Here is a 21444-nt window from a genome sequence, read left to right as displayed (position 1 = left end):
AATGCTAGACATATGTTTGGTTAAATGATTTTGCAAGACCCACCTTTCCATGAATTGTTACAACAAATATTGAACATCAATACATCAAGATTTCAAGGAATCGGCTTAATTTTATTAATTTAAGCATGTTGCACAAAATCCAGGCTATCAAAAAGCAAATTGGTTAGTTGAGAATGGTGTAAAAATATTAAATGTGTGTTGCTGAAGGCTAAAGAAACAAAACACAAATACTTGCTTAGCTTTATTCAATATAGGTCAACAGGTTTGTAGTGTTGTCACCTTCCCGCAGAGCTGCTTTTCAAAAGAATACATTCTAATAAATTGTTCAAGTTATGTTTAAAGGAATAAGGAAAAATATAAAATGGCATGTAAAAATGTATTATCAGAATTGAATATCAGTGTTTACATTGAGAATGCAAAATTTCAAGTGTTGATAACCTAAACCATGATAAGTAGTTCTTCATTGTTTTGAAGTCGAAGATGATATTAGAGCTGAGTTGAGAAGACACTGAAGGCAGCTGCAACTGGTACTATGTAGACATATCCAAAGAATTTGGATGATTAATCTAATAATAATTAGAGCAGTGTCATTAGAGATATAGAATTACTGATTTAAAAAATTATTTATTTGTCAACAAGTACAAGGAAACAAGTATGAAAACACATGAAAAATGGCACAAATAAATAGATATAAATAAGCAAAACATAGTCATAAATACATTAAAAGAGTACATATAAATGGGGACAATAGGACAGGGATGGTAGGCATGTTAGTGCGCTTATGCATGACCTCATTAGGGACCTCTTAAGAAACACATAAGGTCCACGGTAGACAGTTTAAGGTAAAAGGTTAGAGAAACTAACAACAGGATCAGGTAGGATGTTCCACACATTTACGACTCTATTGCTGAAATCATTTTTCCTGCAATTAAGATTAGAACAGGTTACATTTAGTTTGTATCTATTGATGTGTTATTGTAGTTGAAGTAAAAGTAGTCGTTAACAGGTAAGACGTTATGGCAAATAATCTTGTGCAATGAGCTCAGGTCGGAACATAGACGGTGTAGTTCAAGGTTATGCAGGCCTAAAATTTCAAGCCTGGTGGTATAAAATTACTTACAAGCAGAGGAATTGAGTGTTCTTCTTGTATGCCTCTGGACCCTCTCCAATGTTTTAATGTCCGAAATGCAGTGTGGGTTCCAGGCAGGTAAGCAGTATTCAAATATAAGTCTGGCAAACGTTTTGTATGCCCTAGTTAGCAGCATAGCGTTACCAGAGAGAAAACTACGTAAAATAAGGTTGACAACTCTGAATGCCTTTTTGGCAATGTTGTTACAGTGAGCTCTGGGGTTTAGATCTTTCAAAATGAGTACTCCTAGGTTTTTGACAGAGTGTGGATTATCTTTTAGATCATTTCCACCCAGCTTATATTTGATGTTCTGATTTTGATTCCCAATGTGTAGGACTGAGCATTTGTTAGCAGAGATTTGGAGTTGCCAATTGTTTGACCATTCAAATAGATAATCTAGGTCAGTGATGGCGAACCTTTTTCTTACGGCATGCCAAAATTGCATGCCCGCATGCCCACTCAATACTCCCCACCCACCTGTGCATGCACACATGACCCCCCCTCCCGTGCATGCATGTGTGACCTCTCACCAGACTCCGGAGGCTTTCCTAAAGCCTGGGGAGGGTAAAAATGGCCTCCCCCAGCCCCCTGGAGGCCCTCTGGAAGTTGGAAACAGATCATTTCCAAACTTCCGGTTGGCCCATTGGGGCCGTTTTTCGCACTCCCCGGGCTTCAGGAAAGCCTCCGGAGACTGGGGAGCGCAAAAAACGGCCCCAATGGGCCAACCGAAAGTTCATTTCCGAACTTGTTGCCAAATTTGAAAAATTGCCACTGATTTAAACCATCCTGTTGATTTCACAATGGGTGAAACTTTACAGGTTCCAGTGTGAAAGAATTAAGGATTTACTCCATCTCCAAAGTCAATGACCAACACAAGTTCAAGTAGTATGAAACACACTATGTGGATATATTTCAGAAATAAAAATCACATTATGTTCTTACAAGGCTCTGCCTCATAAGATTCTGTAAAGAATGCTTGGAAATCCAATTTAACACAAGAAAAGCCCCATTTATTTGTAGAGAAGCTTTTCCTATTATGAAAATAGTTTCTCTTTTTCTTCCCCAGCCATACCTGCCCTTTCCTAAATATCACAATCATCTCATTCAACTTCTGTGTGAATATGGACTGTTTGTTCCATCCTGAAGGACAACAGCAGAAGTGAAACAAAATGCAACACAATAATGAGCTTTTGCAACATAATTATTAGTCATATTTTCATTATGAGTGGGATGAAAACCAAGCTATATCTGTGACATTGTCCACTAAATTCATAGCTAACTTACTTAAAGTATCCAAGCCGATGCAGGAAATAGGCTGAGACTTAAATATTGAAGTTCTGTTTTGATAGAAGACATGTCAGATATAACAGTATAAATCTTGATTTATGGCAGTGATGTTGAGGATTCATTTGTCCTTTCTGTATATATGTTCAGGGACACTAATATGGTCTAAAATAACCATCCTTGGTTTCTGACAGCTGGTGGCAAAGGAAAATGATGCACATTGTACTCATCCCTGAGAGTAAACTCTCAGATTCTATATTTCCCCTGAAGAACCTAAACAAGTGACCAAAAAGAGACAATCAGAAATCTCAACTGGATTGAGATGGGTAGCTATAGAAATGGAATAAATCAATTAAATAATTAGTGTTTCGCTTCTAAGGATTTTGAAGCAGGGGCTTCAAAATACAAGGTAGGACATTTGTGAATGCAAATGTGCAGATATGTAGATTTGTTGCAAATGCAGCCATGTACAATTGAAAGTTTCCACATTAAGTTGTTCTATTTCACTTAGAAATTGCTCTGTCCATCAGTGTCTTAATCCAAGGATTCTTAGCTTTGTGTTGCTATTACCTGCAGAAGCGATCAATGAATTTGGGTGGCCTTCCATGAGCAAAACTGGTGATTTCACTGAGTTCAGGCTTGGAAAGAAACAAATATACGTCATGTTTTAATTGATATATTAAACAGAACAAAATGGCAAGGCTTTACAATATTATGAAATGCAATAATTTCATTGAAAATAAGTTTTAAAAACCCAGTAACATTTAAAAACTAATTTTTCATGGGAAGAATGAATTTTTACAGAATTCCTAAATTCTGGGTTTCATTTTGAAAACTTTCATTTTCCTTCACCAAATTTGGGGAAGAATGAGAGAGAGAAGGTTGTTCTTGCCTTAAACCGGCTTCTCTTAAAATGCTGTAGTTTGCAACATACCAGAAGACTTTGGGTCCTTTCCCTCTCAACCCACCACACTGAAATAGCCATCACATTAGTCTTGTCTTTTATTTTCAGGGTGATGCTTGCAATTTCCCACTGCAACTTAATTTGCTCAGGAAAAAAAGGGTCAAGTCAGACGGGCACAGCTTTTTCACAGAAGTCTTATACCCTGTAGTCAATTTATCTCATTTTGAAAGACAAATGCAGTGTGTTTAAAAAGAAAATGAGAAGAACACTTAGCTGTCAGGGTTCCAAGTAACACCCCTAACGAAAGAAGACTCCGAGGTTTGAGTTTCCTCAAAGTTCCATTTTATTAGAGATATTATATTGGCACATCTGGGAAAACCGGAATCTAAAATTTTCCAGGTTTTCCCCACCCAAGTGAAAGTTCAAGTCTCTGCTCAGCACCCACATGTCCATCACATGGTCCAATCAGGCACCGTCCAAAACTGGAGATGCCTCCCAGTCATCTTATCGCAGCTGCCGGGCAAGGTGTCCTTGACTCTCTGAGAAAAGAATGTTATTTTGACTATATATCTCCCATACTCCATATAATCCCCACCACCATTTTCCCACAGTAAAAAATGTGGCAGGCCTGAAGGCCCAATGTAAAAGATGGCTTCCAGGTCTGATATTAACTTTGATACATGGCTCAGGGAAATTCATGTTTTGCATTCCCTACCCTTAGATATGACTAGTAAAGCTTACTTAGAAATTACTTGTGACAAAGGCACTGTCTGGTGGCCCTCTGTCAGGGGTGGGTTCCTGCCAGTTCTAACCTCTTCTATAGAAGAGGTTCCATAAATCTACAGTGCCGTTTAGAACCGGTTCCAGCTCCCTCCCCCCCCATCCGCCCATCATCAAGATGAAGAGCGAGAGGAGGAATTCTGGGACTTGAAGTCCACAAGTCTTAAAGCTGTCAAGTTTGAACATCCCTGGGTTTTTTTTTCTAAAGGGTTAGGGGTGCAAGGGTCTTGTAACTTGACAGCTTTAAGATTTGTGTGCTTCAAATGCCAGAGTTTCTGAGCCAACATGACTGGAGGAGGAATTCTGGGAATTGAAGTCCATAAGTCTTAAAGCTGTCAAGTTTGAACACCTCTGGGGTTTTTTCTTAAAGGGTTAGGGGTGCAAGGGTCTTGTAACTTGACAGCTTTAAGATTTGCGTGCTTCAAATGCCAGAGTTTCTGAGCCAATATTTTGGTTGCTAAGCAAGAGTGTTGTTAAGTGAGTTTCATCACATTTTACAAGTTGGCCACGCCCACCCAGTCACATGACTTCCAAGCCACTCCCACTCAGTCACATGGCCAGCAAGCCACTCCCACCCAGTCACATGGCTGGCAAGCCACTCCCATAAAGCAGGCCACACCTACAGAAGAGGTTTTAAAAAAATTTGAAACCTACCACTGCCCTCTGTCCATGATATTGTGACCAGTCTCTCTGAGGATCATGACCCCACTCTCTGACGAATGCTTTCTTAATCATCTTGTTTTCAGACTGGTTTAAAAGAGAGATCAGCTCATTGGCAAATTATGACATTTCTGGGTTCACAAAGCTATCACTAAGGAAAACACATGATGAAATAGGCGTGTAACAAGAAATAGAAGAGCTGATTCATTAATGAAGATGATTTAAAAGATGAATGGTAATTCACATTGGTCAGTAATGAAAATGGCAAAATAGATGTGATCCTTGAAATGGTGAGAATCCTTGAGAGTGCAGAAACTTAAACAACTATTAATATCAAAATTAATATTAAAGAGCTGGCTCTTTCCTTTAATGTATCCCTACAACTAGTATATACAGATATCATAAATATACCTAAGTGGGAAAATAAAGTTTGTTTGTTAGAAGCACCATAATAGATATTCTGCTTTATACTTTCTGTTTATTTTAATTTTGTTTGAGGTGTAGACTTTAGAACAGTGATGGCGAACCTATGGCATGTATGCCCGAAGTGGCATGTGGAGCCAGGTCAACTGGCACATGTGGTGTCACCTGCTCGTCTTCTGGTTTCTGCCACACATGTGCGTGCAACAATCACCTGGCCTTTGTCCATGCAGCAGTGCCGGAAACTGGAAGAGCTGGTCTTCCGTTTTCCTGTGTAAGCATGCAGGCCGACCAGCTGATTGTTGCATGTGCATGCACACCAGAACCTGGAAGACTAGTTGGTCGGTGCGCATGTGTGTGCCAGAAACCAGAGGTTCATTTTTGGGCACACACATGCATCCTGGGCACCTCCTCTTCCCGGTTGTGGCCCTGACGAGTGTGCCCGCTCCCTTTTCGGCACTTGGTGCAAAAAGGTTCACCATCACTGCCTTAGAAGGTCTATATGTAGTAATTTCAATTATTCAACTTATAACCACAACTGAACCCCAAATTTCTGATGCTAAGTATGACCATTTTTAAGTGAGTTTTGCCCCATTTTACACCTCTTGTCACAGCTGTTAAGTGGATCACTGCCGTTGTTCAGTTAGTAACATGGTTGTTAAATGAATCTGGCTTCCACATTGACTTTCCTTGTCAGAAGATTGCAGAAGATGGTGACGTGGTACCAGGACACTGTGAGCATCTGAATTTTGATCACATAACCATGGGGATTCTGCAATGGTCATAAGTGTGAAAAATGATCATGTCACTTTTTTCAATGCTATAACTCTGAAGTCATTAAATAAATTGTTGTAAGCTGAGAACTACCTATATGAACTTGGAAGGCAGCAATATATTAAAATTTAAAAAGGACATTTACAATGTATTGAATATTGATAACTGCTGAACATTTTTAAAGGAAATACCAGTCCCAATAAAACCCAAACTAGCTTCAAGCTATAGGACAACCATTTTTGTAAGAAAGAGGTAACTTATTTCAAAACAGAGACTTCAATAAACATAGAGCTCTTTACCAATACATTTCAATTAATCAGTCAATGGATGCTGCTCAGTACGTTTGGCCACCATATTTTTAGAAGATTTCAGCCAAATTAGAACAAATCAGAGAATTTATCATCATGAGAATATGACAGAAGAGAAATAATCATATATTCATAGTCCACTTAATTATAAGTAAAACTTCTTTGGGGTTATGGCAGTGGCCTCATAACTGGATGTCCAACTCAGCAATCCAGCTGATGATTGCCTCTGGCATTGTTGCATGCAGATCTTCTAGGGCAGTGGTCGGCAAGCCGCAGCTCGCGAGCCACATGCGGCTCTTTACACACTTTAATGTGGCTCTTCTGTGTGCCGGGCGCCCGCTCCCCTCCCTCCTCTCGGGCACTTCAAAACAAGTGCCCCTTTCCCTTTTTTCTTTTCGACCCACAATGATTAGGGAGGATCCTGAAGTCGGGCGGGGACGAGAAGCGAGGAGGCAGAAAAAGAAATGGAGGCTAAGGAGCTTCCCCCTGCCTCCTCCCCGCAAAAATCTAACCGGGGAGCCGGGCGGGCAGTAGCAAATTAGCCGATCACGCCGCATGATCAGCTAATTTGCTACTGCCCGCTGGCTCCCTGATAAGATTTTTGCGGGGTGGGGGGGAGAAGCTCCTTGCCTCCGTCTCTTTTTCTCCCTCCTCGCTTCTTGTGGCTCCACCAATGGGGGAGCAAGGCCCGCCCAGCGCCAGGCTTTGGGCTAACACAGAGGTCTGCAAAGGTGGCTGTTTTAAGACTGGTGGACTTCAATTCTCAGAATTCTGGGAGTTGAAGTCCACCAGTCTTAAGAGCCAATTTTGCAGATCCCTGCCTGGGCTAATATGATTGATGCCCTTGGTGGACTTCAACTCTCAGAATTCTGGGAGTTGAAGTCCACCAGTCTTAAGAGCCAATTTTGCAGATCCCTGGGCTAATATGATTGATGCCCTTGGTGGACTTCAATTCTCAGAATTCTGGGAGTTGAAGTCCACAAGTCTTCAAGCTGTCAGGTTTGAAGACCCTGGGTTTTTTTTCTAATTGGTTAGGGGTGCAAGGGTCTTGCAACTTGACAGCTTTAAGACTTGCATGCTTCAATGCCAGAGTTCCTGAGCCAACATGACTGGAGGAGGAATTCTGGGAGTTGAAGTCCACAAGTCTTCAAGCTGTCAGGTTTGAAGACCCTGGTTTTTTTTCTAAAGGGTTAGGGGTGCAAGGGTCTTGCAACTTGACAGCTTTAAGACTTGCATGCTTCAATGCCAGAGTTTCTGAGCCAACATGACTGGAGGAGGAATTCTGGGAGTTGAAGTCCACAAGTCTTAAACTGTCAGGTTTGAAGACCCCTTGGGTTTTTTTTCCTAAAGGGTTAGGGATGCAAGGATCTTGTAACTTGACAGCTTTAAGACTTGCGTGCTTCAAATGCCAGAGTTTATTGAAACTAAAAAGAGTGTATCATCCTATGTATTTTCGGTTTTAAAAATGTGGCTCTCAAAATAAATTTCAATCGTGGTTTTGGCGAGATTTGGCTCAGTTGAAAAAAAAGGTTGCCCACCACTGTTCTAGGGAACCAGAAAATGCAAATTGTGGGCAATCTTGCATAATTTGTTTAATAGTTTGCATATCAGCACCACAATAGCAACAAAGGGAATCTTTCCAACCCCATTGATACAGGGCAGAAGCACTACTTCCAGTATAGTAGCCCACCTCCATAGCATTTCTTAAGCTTCACATGCTCCCTGGGCAGTGCTAAATGGGTGGCAACAACCCTTTGGGGCCTCATGGCCATGACAAACAGAAGTGCATAAAATCAAATTCAGAGAATAGCAATAAGGTTGAAGAGACTAGAAATTAAATCCTGTGAAGAACTGATTGAATGAGGGATGCTTAGCCTCCAGAAAAAAAGCTTGAGTGGGAATATTTTATCCTTCAACTATCTGTCACACTGAAGGACACAGTATCTTCAGTACCATTCCAAAGTGCAGGAGAGGGAATCATGGGTTTAAGTTACAGAAAACAGATTTTGAATTTAATGAACAAATGTTCTAACAATAACAGCAGTTTGATAGTGGAAGCAGTTTGCAGAGAGATGGTAGATATGTTTAGGTAGAGCTCAGATAGTCATCTATTAGGGAATGCTTTAATTTAGATTCCTGTACTGAGCAGGAGTTTGGACCCAAGGTCCAAAAGGACACCTTTCAAGTCTAGGATTCTAGAATTTTGTTAATCTACATCATAAAGCAAAGCAATCTGGGATAAATGCAGCATTCAATCAATATCATTAGCAATATCTAGAAATCTCCTCTTCTTCCCACTTTCAACTATTGTTGGTAACAATAATGTGAAAGCATTGGTGGTTTTAAAACTACCAATAAGACAATCAAAAGAAAAATAATGCAGGTGAAATAGTAGGAGCTTTTTTATATATAAATAGAAAGAGTTCAGAATTAGGATTGTCTAAAATAAAATGACTCATATGATCCATTTTCCTGATATATTAAAGAGGGGCACATTGACACAGAGTTTGTCATAGATGGCCTGCTGTTTAAGTAGGGTGACAGGCATTGTATGTAGAATCTTGGGTTGACTTTTACCCATTAGATCTATTGGCTGATCATCTACATCTCGGCCTTTGGTATCGGTTTACAGAGGTCAAACTACTGATTGACCACTTAAATGGAGGCAAAAATCCTAAAAATGACCTTATCCTAGCAGACCTACAAAGACTGATTTGGTACCATTATCTTTTTATTGAAAAAAAGTTTTTTATTGGTTTTACAAAATTTTAAGGAAAAGGGTAATGGGTATGGGTACAAATTTTGACAGCTACATCGTGCAGGAAATGGTATCCCCCCCCCCCAAGTCTCATAACCTTTACAAAATGATAAACAAAATGTTATTGCTTAACTAAATCTTGACAAGTACCATTATCTTTTTAGATAACAGCATCTCAGACAAGAAGTTTAGAATTCCTGAAACTGTTATCTGATATGTTGAGAAAACTTTGCTGTTATTAATACATAAGAATTAGAGTGAAATCTAACTGTGCTGGACAACACTCCAATACCATCACAATTGACAAGAAGGTAAAACAAAGCTGTGCCTTAGTTATGCTCTTGTTAAACATTTACTTGCTTTTGCTTATTAATCGTTTACAAAACGTGACTTCACATGCCACCAATGTTGAACAAATGACTGCCTATTCTGCTTTATGCAGTTAATGTTGTTGTTTTGTTGCTAAGCTTGGTGAGTCTCAGGAGAGCTTTCAAGACTCTTTACTCAACTCTGCCAAGTTATCAGCCATCAGCAAACCAGTCACAGCATTCTCCAATATCATCACATTCCACAGATGGTATGCAAATAATCAAATTATTGATTGGATGGTTGTTTATGTGTCAGCAGATTGACTCTTAGCAACCATGTAACTGACTCTTCTCCAAGATGATCTTCCCCCAGTTTAGACTGGAATTCAAGTCAAATGTTTTAAATACTTTTTCAATATTCTAGCACATCAGTCCCAGTTAATGCTTCTTCTTTCTTAGCCCAAAAGAATACAACAGCACTCCCAAAATTTCATGATAGACAGAGAGGGAACAATATGTAGACACCATCAAATTATTTTCTGTGAAAACAGTTGCACTCTCTTTATAATATCCTATTCCAATTCTACTTTTTTTGAAAAACTACAATCAGGATAATTAAGATCCTTAATAATGACACCCCAATACAGCTTTAAGGTTGGAGATAATCTCTACAAAACTGAAGGCAAAATATAACAAGCAATCTTATTTTGAAGGTGAAGGATTAAACTGGGTTCAGTTGGGCTGTTTCCATTAATAAAATCTGATGACTCTAAGGCAAAATGATGGGGAAAATAACCAATAAAAATTGCTGCCCTGTGGCCTATCACTGAGTATCTGTTACAATTTGATCTTTAAAATGTTAAGGATATCAAAGAGTGGGTTGAAAATGTTGCATTTTAAAGTGATTCTAGAGCCGTAGTGGTAAAGGTGGCTCAGTGGCTAAGACACCGAGCTTGTCAATCAGAAGGTCAGCAGCTCAGCGGTTCGAATCCCTAGTGCCACGTAATAGAGTGAGCTCCCATTACTTGTCCCAGCTTCTGCCAACCTAGCAGTTCGAAAGCATGTAAAAAATGCAAGTAGAAAAATAGGGAAGACTTTGGTGGGAAGGTAACAGCGCTCCATGCGCCTTCGGTGTTTAGTCATGCCGGCCACATGACCATGGAGACATCTTTGGACAGTGCTGGTTCTTCGTCTTAGAAACAGAGATGAGCACCGCCCCTAGAGCCGGAAACAACCAGCACGCATGTGTGGGGAAACCTTTACCTTAGAACCATAGTAGTGCAGTGAATGCAGTACTGGAGGCTACTTTTGCTGACTGCTGACTGCCAGCAGTTTGGCAGTTCAGTTCTCAACAACTGAAGGTTGACTCAGACTTCCATCTTCTGAGGTTGGTAAAATGAGGACCCAGATTGTTGGGGGCCATATGCTGACTCTGTAAAATGCTTAGGGAAGGCTATAGAGCACTATGAAGTGGTATATAAGTCTAAGTGCTATTGCTATTGCTATCTAAAACAAATCATAATGCTCTTCTGGTTCCTAAAATAATCTCAGAGAACTTTCCTGCAAACTTCTTAAACTTATTTACCTATTACTGGGCACTTCTTAGAGACCAGTATAATGCCCTTTCCTTGGCAGTTATAGAATACAATAATATTCTAGTGACTGTCCTTATGAATCCAGGAAGATTGAATTAAATTGAATTGAACTAAACTGGACATTGCAATGCATAATTAACCTGATTCTAGGTTCATTCAGCCTTTAATTTTTTTTTTAAGACCAGGCTACCTTGATAAATTTTAGATCGGCCTCTAAAAGACCAATAAATGATATATATTGTTTCAAAATGTTTCTTGTTAGCAACAAAAACATTGTTTGTTTGTTTATTATTTATTTATTAAATGCATATGCTCCCCATCTCACTGTTATGGTGAGTCTGGGTGGCTATGCTAGATTAGGAGATCCTAAGAGGATCACGTTAAAGAAAATTACAGCACAGAGTTTTAAGTTTGGGTTAAAATTTTATTACCTTAGCTTTTTATGATTCCTGTACTTATTTGTACTCTGATCTATGATCATAATAAATAATATTACTAATGGAGGAAAAGTTGGACGAGGCAAGTCAATTACCTATTAGCTTGCTGTTACACTAGCTCGGCTTATTTTATATTCCATCCCTAACTTCCAGTTCAATTTCACCCTTCCTAGATTCTCTCTACCTACTCTGATATGGTTTCTAAATCTGTTTTATATAATTAGTTTCCATATCTTATCTGGTCCAAGACATGTGAATTATAAAACATACTGGGCAGCATGACAAAAACATATCATCAACTACTTTATTGTTGATTTCCTTTGGCATGTTTAAAGTCCAGTCACAGCTTGGTTTATTTATTAATAGACTCCCTTCAGCATAAAATAAGAAATATTCTGTTTAACCTTTCAGTGTAAATTCCAATACTATTGCCAACATCTGATTAAGAATTCAAACATATTAAGAAAATTAACCAAAGCTTTCCCAATGTGAAGGATTGCAAAATGCTGAGGGTAACTGAACATGCCAAGTCCCTGTCAAGCATATTTATCAACTCACTCTCAAGTTTTTTATTTATTTTATTCTATTCTATTCTGTTTCATTCTATTTTATTTTTTATCTTTTATCTACTCTTTTTTCTCTTTTATTTAAGAATCAGTACCTATAGACATAGCACTATAGCTATTGAGGTGCTGTGGAAAATGGCATCTCTCAACTACAATGAGTTTCTCTCATTTCTTTGTGGTAGAACCAGTCAGGAAACAGACACCACAAGAAATGCTAGAAATCTGCTGGTCTTAACTATAACATCACAATCTTGAAAGCCTGTTATTGTTTTTGATTTTCTCCCCCCCCCTTTTTTTTTTTAAATATATATATATTGAAGAGAGCTAAGGCAGAACCATCTTGAGTTTCATTCTTGTCTCTATTTGTCTTCCCAGGCCAAGTTCATTCTAATAGCTATCATATACATTCTTCAAGACATCTGCAGTTTTCCACCTTCTCACTATAGAAGGCACTGAGTTCAGAGTTTATCCAGCAAGCAATTCTAGTATATTGCATTAGTCACAGAGGCAAGATGTTCTCTTAAATATATTCTACCAGCAAGTTGGGAGAGATTGTTTCTGATCTTCCTGACCAAACTTGGGAAAGATTTATTCTATCATCACATATTACTGATGATAGTAATTAAGATCTGTCATATTCATGCCTCCAACTGTTCTTCTGTATCTGAAAAGTTCTAGAGACATCAGATTGACTGCTATTAGAAAACCAAGCACTGGGCTAAATGTATCCTGGATCAAAGCAATTAGATTATTCTCCTGCAAATATCATTACAAATCAATATTTCCCCAACCCAATATCCTTGACAAATTTTTCAGTCTTTTCCCCCATAATTCTCAAGCAGGCAGGAGTTATATTCAAGCAGATCTAAAAAGCAAGCAATTGGAAAAGGTGCCTCTGTTTTTTTGCAAAAAAATATTGGACAAAAATACATACATGGTTGGAAAAAATGGTAAAGCAACATATTGCTCCTCTGAATGCCATAATTTTCCTAGTCTTCCACCAACTCATATGTTCAAGCTTACTTCATATCCCATGGTGGTGGTGGTGATTTTTCCACATAAAAATAGCTACTGCCCTTACTACCAATGATGCTGCCTCTTCTAATTCCAAATGCATCATTTTCTCTCTAGTTTTCAGATTAAAACCACCTTGTTTCCTGCCTGTCATCTAAACAGTAGAACTCTTACGCATTCTGGTTTCTTGCTCTTTTTCTTCAGTACACTCACAGTTTGTACTGTGGTTGACGTTTTTGCATCTCCACCAAACTTTACAATCCACAAAAAGAAGAAGTTGATGATGATGCATAACAGGAAAGGTAACCTGAGATTCTCAAAGAGTGGAGTTTTATTTCCCAAAAGACTGTTCTCCCTTATGACAAGAGGTCATGAGAGAATATGCTTTTGAGATTGAGGAGTAGGAAACTTTTGACCTGCCAGATGTTGCTGGATTACAGCTCATAAGGGTCCTGTCCTCTGTATGGCTAATGCTGAAAAACAGTGAGAGTTTCAGTTCATTTTTCACACCCCTGCTGTTCAGCTGCTATGATTGTCATCCTCCAGCCCATTCATAAGGCTAGATGTGAGTCCTCAAGCAGCCACAGAAGGGAAGTAACTCTGCTCAACTTCATGCAAGCTTTTCAAGCTGAACGGCAAGGAGATGCAAACTGTGCAATTGCCTTGAAGCTTTGTGAAATTTGAAATGCCTGACCTTCCAACCTACTGACCCTGGGAATGACAAGAATTTAAGACCTTTTAAAAATTTACCCAGTTTAGATTAGAAATAATTATCTGGGTACCCATAGCAAGAGGCAATTTGCAAACATCAGTTGCCATTCCCTGCTAAAGCAGAGCTAAGCACCTTTCCCCATTTACAGCAAATGGAAAAATACAAAGAACAATTTATTGCCAGTGTGGCCTTGCATTCACTGTGGCACTTAGAGCATAACTGCTCCTGCTCCCATAGCAACTCCTTGAGCCTGCAATATTTCTCCCCTGGGTGCAAAAACACAGTGGTGGTAATTAGGCTTTTGTTCAGCTTGCTGTAAAGTCCAACTGAGTCCATCCAACTTAATTGCGGGTTTTTTTAACATCTCATTATACATGCAAAGCATGCAAACAGCTCATAAATAAGGTGGGGACACTCTTTTGATGCTTGCGTTCCTTTATTTCCAGTCCTTTTCCTTTCCTTCCTATTGGCCACTCAGTGCTGCCAACCAACTGTTGAATTCAATGGCTTTTTCAAACCCAATTCCATGAACTGTCAAATTGTTTTGCATCTAGTGTAAAGATGGGACCAATTCTTGGAACAGCTGAGAAGAAGTCTCATCTGCTTGTTTCGATAGCAGAAATGTCTAAAAGCTGAGTTTTGGATATGACAAAGTTGCCTGTTGTGAGTCCGTTGTAGCCTTATGTAGGAGGCTACACTGGATTGTTGAACGAAATTGCCCACCTATTTCTCCAAGAATTCGCCATTTAATAAAAATGCTACCTGTTGACTTGCTTTATATATAATAACACATAATTATAAATTAGAATTCAACATTCACAATTGTAATGTGGTGTTTGGTTCGAGCTTCATACTGTATATTGTATGACTTCACCAAATATAGCTTTTTCAACAAGCCATAAACAAATGACAGCAGCAAGAATATTTTATGCGCAAAAATGGAAGGATACTTTGATTCCCACTGAGAACAAATGGCTGCAAAAGTTGATGGAGGTAGCGGAGAAATGGCTACTATATTTTATTATATAAAACTAAAGAGTCGAGATTTTGTGTTACTATCTTATTATACTGCACCAAAAGGAAGTTAATGCCTTTTTCTTTTTCCGTCTGTCTTGCACTTTTTTCTCTTCCCCTTTTCCTCCCCCATCTTTTCATCATCTTTATTTTTCTTCATATGTTTTCTATTATCTAGTTTGATAAACTAATAAAAATGTATTAACCGGGAGCAAGCCATAAACAAATTATGATGTAGAACAATGCATCTCTGTTACAGCTCAATGTAGAGTTGCTTGCCAACTTTTGGTTTAAAAGAATACTACTTTTCTGAGTAAGCAAGTTGATGAACCCATGAAAGTTGTGGCCAAGGATTAGACTAGAACAAGGCTGTCAAACTCCCGGGTAACAGGCCAGATGCATCACACACTGGCATGCCCCTGCCCAGATAATGAAGGGGGGAAAGTCCCGATACAGCACGAGACGCTGCCATGTGAGTTTGACACCCCAGGACTAGAAGATTGAAGCTTGGAGTCAGGATAGAACATGACATTGTAGAGAGTAGCAGGATCTTAAAAGTCAAAAGTGGACTTTCCCTGCATCTGGTCAGTAAAACATGGAATAAAACATGTCTATTAAGTGAACACAGTAAAATACTTACTGAAACCATATTGTGTGAAAATCTAAAGATTCTTCCACAGCCTTCTCTATTGATGGCAGGGGTTCCTAAACCCTCACAAAAAAGTCCTCCAAAAAACCACAAAAAACCCGCAAAAAAGCCCTCACACCTCCCTTTAGCGTAATCTTTTTTTTAATTGTAAAATTTTTATTGGTTTTTACAAATGTTTTAAGGAAAAGCGTAATCTTAATATACACATCTTCCCTAAAAATCCAAACACCAAAATGAATGCACATGAGCAAAGAAAACTGACAATGAAACTTTGGGAAAGGTGGATTTATTGTAACAATGTACAACTAAAAAGTGCTTCACGCCTCCTCAGGACTCTGCACCTATTTGAGGGAGGTACACATCACAGTTTGGGAAACCCTGCTCTATGAGCTTCAGTTTCCAAAATCCCTTGGCTAGAAAGTCATGCTGGGTATTCTATACATAAAAGGCTCACCTTCTAGGTCTTAACAAATGAGTATATTTAATAGAGGGGGTCTAGAGCAAGCTCACCCTATCCAATCCAAAGGAACAGGTAATTATCTTCATGGAGAGATAATCCTTCAAACAGTATACAGATTCTGTAGTTCTTGACTTACAATAGCAATTGGTCTGGAATTGCTAAGGTAAGTGGTCATTAAGTTGCACCCAATTCTACGACTTGTGCCACAGTTGTTAAGTCAATCTGGCTCCCCTATTGACCTTGCTTGTTGGAAGTTGCCTGAGAAGATCACAAATGGGACACTGCAGCTGTGAAAAATACATGTCCATTGACAAGTGCCCAAATTTTGATCACATAACTTTGGAGATGCTGCGATGGTTGTAAGTGCAAGGACCAGTTTTAAGACACTTTTTTTCCAGCACCATCATAACTTTGAATGGTCATTAAACAAATGGTCATAAATTGAAGGCTATCGATGATGATGATGATGATGATGATGATGATAATAATAATAATAATAATAATAATAATAATAATAATAATAATAATAATAATAATAGTCAGCAGCAGCTTCAATTGCACTGAAAAGAAACTGGGGACCAATACAGCTCATGCAGTTGTAGTGCAACAAAGGTGAACTTTGGGGGCAACCCAAACTGTGCATACCACTATATTCTGAATCATTTGAGGTTTCCAGATGGCCTTCAGGGAGTCTTATATAGAGTGCATTAGAGTAGCCCAACGAAAAAGTGACTAAGGCACGGATGACCATGAGCAGGGTCTTCCAGTCTAGGAATGAGTACAATTGATGCACAAGACTAATTTGTTCAAAACTACTTTAGTCAGACTCAGTACCTAAGCCCCCAAATCTAGGAGGATCCCCAAATTTTAGCCCAAGCACTGTCCAAGACAATACAATCCTATAAAAATTAACAAAGTATCCTTCCATTTCCAGAGAATCCAAAACTCCAAAGCCACTCCATCTTATTACAGTTAGGTCACAACCTGTTCCTCCCAACCAGACCTTCATAACTTCCAGGCACTGAGTCATTATGGATGACATTATTCATGCAGACTGGGGCAGAGATATACAACTAAGAACTATCACCATAGTGATGACATTGCATCCTATGCCCCCAGATGACTTCACCCAACAACCAAGTCTCGTACGTGTTGAAGAGAAAAAGTAAGCAAATCCAGGCCTGAGGAGTCCCACTTAATTTCAGTTTTGAAGCAGCGGCATGAGGTAATATCCAGCTTCAAATGCACCTGTGTCCAATAACCTGCCCCCCCCTCCCACATATCATGCCCACTAAACTAGATTGCAGTTGTTCTGATGTTTGTGAATGTATTTACGCACCGTAAATCTGGGCAGTTTACAAATTAGAATAATTTGTATAAATTGAATAAAAGAAACATAAAGGCTAACCTAATTAGATGTTTATGTTGAGTGTGAAGTGACTCATTCTGCTGTATTTAACCAATTATGAAAGCCTACAAATACACACAAATAACAAGCCATTCCCATAAGCAGTTTGCTGCCTAGCAGCCACATAAGGGCAGTGTAAAACTTTCCTCTAGTACAGTGATGGCGAACCTATGGCACGCGTGCCACAGGTGGCACGCGGAGCCATTTGCCAGGGCACGTGAGGCGCTTCCCTGTCAGCTGGCCAGCACGCATGTGTGTTCACCCTTTTTAAAAGCCATTTTTCTCCCTCCCCAGGCTCCCTGAAGCCTCCGGAGCACAAAGAAACGGCCCTACGGACTTCCGGTTTGCTCGGAGGGTCGTTTTGACTGCTCCAGAGGCTTCAGGGAAGCCTCCGGAGGGCTTCCGTGGGGTGGGGGAGGCTGTTTTCGCCCTCTCCAGACTCCTATAAAGCCTCTGGAGCCTGGGGAGGGCTAAAAAAGCATGCAAAAAATGGGGGGCCGCGCCTGTAGTGTGCGCATGCACACTGGGGGGTCGCGCATTGCATTATGGGTGCGGCACGCCTGCACACTACCCCCCTGCGCTTCCCCCCACTTATGGCACGCGAGCCAAAAAAGGTTCGCCATCACTGCTCTAGTAGTTAAGGAAAAGAGTATTTTTTTTCAAACAATAAAACCCTTTCAGACAGGAAAAAAATGTTGCTTCAATGGGATAAATGAGGAGTGATCTTCGCTTTTAAATAACAGAGGTTCAGAATGAATTCAACCCCCAAAGCAAGAGAATTTAGAGGAGAACTGAGGGGGAGAAGTGACAAAGGATCTTAAGCAACAGGCACAACAAGAAGCTGAGGAGAAGACCACCAGGTTAAGCAGTACAGGTGTTGACTTTTTAACGTTCCTGATGTATAGATTTTAAATGCCCAATGTGGAATGCAAATGGAACAAATACTCCTCAAAAAAGAAAATAATTATTTCATTATTTTAAACATTGAAATAAGATGTGGGGGAGGGGGGTTTATATAAGAAATGCATAATAGAAAAAATGTCAAAACAAATGGGTGAAGAATTTATTTAGAGGAAATAAAAAAAGAGAAATTGAGTTGTTTGGTGTATAAACACCCAATTTAAACCAGAACTGATATTGTCTGATGATTATGGCAGATACAAGTAGTCCTTGATTTACAAAAGTTCATTTAGTGACCCTTCAAAGTTACAACGGCACTGGAAAAAGTGGCTTATGAACATTTTTCACATTTACAATCATTACAACATCATCATAGTCCCAGGAACAAAATCCAGACCTTTGGCAATTGACCTATGTTGATGATGGTTGCACTGTGATCAACTTGTGTGACCTCCTGACAAGCAAAGGCAATGGGGAAACCAGATTCACCTAACAACCATGTTACTAATTTAACAACTGCAGTGATTCACTTAACCGTGGCAAGAAAGGTTGTAAAATAGAGCAAAATTCACTTAAATGTTCTGCTTAGCAACATACATTTTTGGCTCAGTTATGGTCATAAGTCAATATCTGGGAGTTGAAGCTACTCTGCTTGGGATCAAGACTTGGATAATAGGAGTGTATGTGCCAAACAAGGATAAAGTAACATTTTATAAAGGTCTGGTGGATAAATGGACTTACCATAGGAAAATTGGTGTTTAATGGGAGACTGGGAATAGTCTGTCCACAAAAAGATAGAACATCTGTGTTAGATATCTACAACAGTAAGTATGGTTTCCACCAAGGTCCTCTGTTCTGGCAGGAACAGAGGTTTGATTCTATTGGCTGAGAGTCTGACCGCTCCCTATAAAAGGGCTGCTGTCAGACCCAGCCTTTGCTGGATTGTTCACACTTGTTGTTCTGTTAATAAAGAGATGTTGCACTGTTAGCCTGTGTCTGCCTATCCATTGCCCGATCTAACAATCTGAGAAAGACATTACGATTTCATGAAGTATATTACCAAATTATGATGCAAAACAATATACTTGTTTTTGGAAATACATAGCTCTTTCTCAAGCAATGATACATTTTGGATTACTAAGCATCTGGTTATTACCGAGTGATCACAAAGTGAAGATATTGCCAAAAAACTTTTCAAACCATAACATGGTGACTTTAGCATTTAAAAGGAAAACCAGCTCTTTCACAGGGAAGTTAAATGGAATATTATTGCAGGAAGATATAGCAATGGAAGATTTCAAAAAGAACAATATTAATAAAGGTACAGCCCTAACAATGGTTTGGGATGCAAGAAAAGCTTTTATGAGATCAAATTTTATAAAATGTAATGGTGGGCTCAAAAAAAAAGGAGAGAAGAGATAACACAAGCAATTTTGTACAAGATAAAAATGAAAGAAGAATTAAAGAAATCCCCAGAAAAGAAAACTATTACACAACAAATCACGTGCTTACAAAGGCAATGGAAGTAAACATGAATTATGAAAAATCAAAATTTGAATTTGCATATAAACCAGGGAAATGGTTGGCATATAAATTGAGGAAAGGAGAAAAGAACGATAGTAAAATTACAACAGACAATTCAAAGATGTAAAAAATATTTCATCGACATTATTCTAAATGATACAAAGGAGAAAAAGTTTCCGTGGCCAACTCTCTCAATTTAATGTATGCTTAGTTGGATAAATAAAACTTTACATTCAATTTCATTCAGGCATATCCAGTTTTCTTTGGAAGCAAACTAATAGTCACTGATGCATTCTAACTTTTACACAATATTTACAAATTACCCTTTTTCTGGTATGCTTTTCCTCTAGGGTGAAAAGTTACATTTGCTGCATCACCGTCCTATCATTACTGCAAATGCAGGCAAACTTTGAGTGGCTGGCAGGCAAGGTTGGGGATCTTTAAGTAGCCTGAAAGGAACCACCCTCACCGTGCCAATAAAAGGCAAAGAATGGGAAATTCAAGAAAAGTTATGCATTATCATTCAGATTCAAAGCTTAAAACCTTTTAAGGTGTTTCCTCAATTTTCAGGGAGTTTTATATCTGTGGGGACATTGGTGCTCTCTGAGCCCCAATGTTTTCTTACAGATATTTAATCACCAAACGACATAATATCATCAGAACAGTTTTATACACGCTCCAATTCAGTTTCCTTGACTTGGTTTGCTTAGATAGCTTGCAGGTGACTCAGTGCCTAGCTATGCTAGGCAGATGTCAGCTTTACGTAATTAGCAGCAGGTAAAACTGTTCTTTTGAATCCTTATTTTTATTGCTTTTATTAACGTCAAATCCTTGTTCTTTTGTTTGCATCTGAGTTGGATTTGTATTCCAGTTCCTTTGAGGCTACTTAAAAATCCCCAACCTTGCCTGCCAGCTACTCAAAGTTTGCCTGCATTTGCAGTAATGTTAGGGTGTTGATGCAGCAAAGATAACTATTCACCCTAGAGGAAAAGCATACCATGTCTTTCAGAACTTCATGCTTACGGGCAATCAAAAAGATGAGAACTGGAGCCATTTCTTTAAAATGGCTTAATCACTGGGGCAAGTTCTTTTTTTAAAATAAATTTTATTAATTGTTATTAATTGCATTTCTTAGTGCTCAATAAACATCATATTGTCTGGCTATTTAATTTGCTTAACAATAAAAATGCCATTCTTACTCTCCACCCCTTTTTTCCAACTATTGGTAAAATAAGTTCCAAGTTGGATAATATTCTGTGTCTTCTTTCTGTTTAATTTTCAATGTAAGTCTGTCAATTTCTGCACAATCTAGTATCTTCTTAATTATCTCTTCATCTTGCGGTGTTTCTTCATCTTTCCACTGGGACAAGTTCTTATCCTATCCAGATTCCAGGTGAGAGCGGTCATGGAAAGTGAATTGGTTCCCATTCAGGGAGTCCTGCCATTTGGAATGAGATCCTTGCTGAAGTCTATATGGTCCTCACTGGTAGTGTTCTGTAAAGCCTTAAAGATTTGGCTCTGGTTCTGAAGATCTGGATCTCAGGCCTTGGGTTCAGGTGAATCCCCCCCCCTCGTTGAATTTGTCTGTTGTTTTTCTTTCTGTATACCATGTTTTCCCGAAAATAAGATCCAACTGAAAAATAAGCCCTAGCATGATTTTTCAGGATGCTCGTAAAATAAGCCATCCCAAAAAAATAAGCCCCAGTTAAGATTGTCATCCAGACAGATGCATTTTGTACCAATTCCCCCCCCCAAAATAAGACCTAACTGGAAAATAAGTCCTAATGAATCTTTTGAAGCAAAAATTAATATAAAACCCTATATTATTTTCAAGGAAGCA

General features: G+C 39.0%; 1 long non-coding RNA gene across 1 annotated transcript; it reads right to left on the bottom strand.

The window, feature by feature from the left end:
- Positions 1-1867: 1867 nt before the first annotated feature.
- LOC309389253 lies at positions 1868-19995 on the bottom strand. Its single transcript, XR_014174918.1, has 3 exons — positions 19928-19995; positions 3763-3856; positions 1868-2686 (listed from the first exon to the last, which is right to left on the bottom strand). It is a non-coding gene; the product is annotated as an uncharacterized lncRNA (long non-coding RNA).
- Positions 19996-21444: the final 1449 nt, after the last annotated feature.

The sequence above is a fragment of the Natrix helvetica genome (assembly GCF_964273705.1).
Source record: "Natrix helvetica genome assembly, chromosome: 3".
Lineage (NCBI taxonomy): Eukaryota > Metazoa > Chordata > Lepidosauria > Squamata > Natricidae > Natrix > Natrix helvetica.
This window is presented reverse-complemented; position numbering and strand designations above follow the sequence as displayed.